This window comes from Abrus precatorius, unplaced genomic scaffold (genome assembly GCF_003935025.1).
Source record: "Abrus precatorius isolate BTA unplaced genomic scaffold, Abrus_2018 Scaffold60, whole genome shotgun sequence".
Taxonomy (NCBI): domain Eukaryota; kingdom Viridiplantae; phylum Streptophyta; class Magnoliopsida; order Fabales; family Fabaceae; genus Abrus; species Abrus precatorius.
Window position 1 is genome coordinate 155,001 of NW_020874407.1, and position 1,405 is coordinate 156,405.

The following is a 1,405-nucleotide window of genomic DNA, read 5'->3' on the forward strand; positions in this document are numbered from 1 at the left end:
ATCAAGGTGCACCATGGTGGGCATCAAGAGGCACCAAGGTGGGCACCAAGAGGCACCAAGGTGCACCATGGTGGGTATCAAGAGGGACCAAGGTGGGCATCAAGAGGCACCAAGGTGTGCATGAAGGTGCACCATGGTGGGCACCAAGAGGCACCATGGTGGGCACCAAGAGGCACCAAGGTGGGTATCAAGAGGCACCAAGGTGGGCATCAAGAGGCACCAAGGTGGGCATCAAGAGGCACCAAGGTGTGCATCAAGGTGCACCATGGTGGGCACCAAGAGGCACCATGGTGGGCACCAAGAGGCACCATGGTGGGTAGCAAGAGGCACCAAGGTGGGCACCAAGAGGCACCAAGGTGGGTATCAAGAGGCACCAAGGTGGGCATCAAGAGGCACCAAGGTGGGTATCAAGAGGCACCAAGGTGGGCATCAAGAGGCACCAAGGTGTGCATCAAGGTGCACCATGGTGGGCATCAAGAGGCACCAAGGTGGGCACCAAGAGGCACCAAGAGGCACCAAGGTGTGCATCAAGGTGCACCATGGTGGGCATCAAGAGGCACCAAGGTGGGCACCAAGAGGCACCAAGAGGCACCAAGGTGGGTATCAAGAAGCACCAAGGTGGGTATCAAGAGGCACCAAGGTGGGCATCAAGGTGCACCATGGTGCGATGATTCGGAGAAAAATTCATTATAAATCATTCCCTTGGGGAAATGTAACGAAACTTTGCAGACACATTTGGTGTTATTTTGTGTGAATGCCTGCAAAAAATCAGGTCAAAATTCGATCTCTAGGTGCCTTTTTCTATTTTCCCCGGTTTTTCATAATCTGCCGATTCAAAAATTCATTAAAAATTCATCCCTTGGAGAAAAAATCTAAAACTTTGTGGACGTGAATATATTGTGTTTGTGAGCCTCCCTGCAAAAAATCACGTCAAAATTCGATCTCTAGGTCCCGATATGGACTTATGTCTGCTCAGAAAAAAGGTATCTACTACTACAATTTTGGCTTTTGCATAATAACCTATTATAGGGGGGGGCTGCACCTCACCAACCACGCCCACAGTGGGAGGTGCGGTGCTGCCTTGGGGCCCCTCCCCCATGCTCATGCAAGTCTCCCCTCACTTGTGTGGCTTGGTTTTCCATGGCATTGGGTTTATTGATTCGTCAATTATCCAGAAACCGAATGTTGGCCGACTTCGGCCGAGTCTCGGTGCGTCCCTCGGAAATTTGTGGGCATCGTGGCGTGGCTTATTCTTGCATCAACGATGCATGGGCAGGGTCTATTGGGTGCATTTTCCTTTGTCCCTCTCGATTTTAAGTGCTCCCGGGTGACTTTGTTCTTGTTGAGGTGTGAGGAGAGTTATAAAACGGTGAACCAGCGTTGGATTTTTCCAACAACGCGAGAG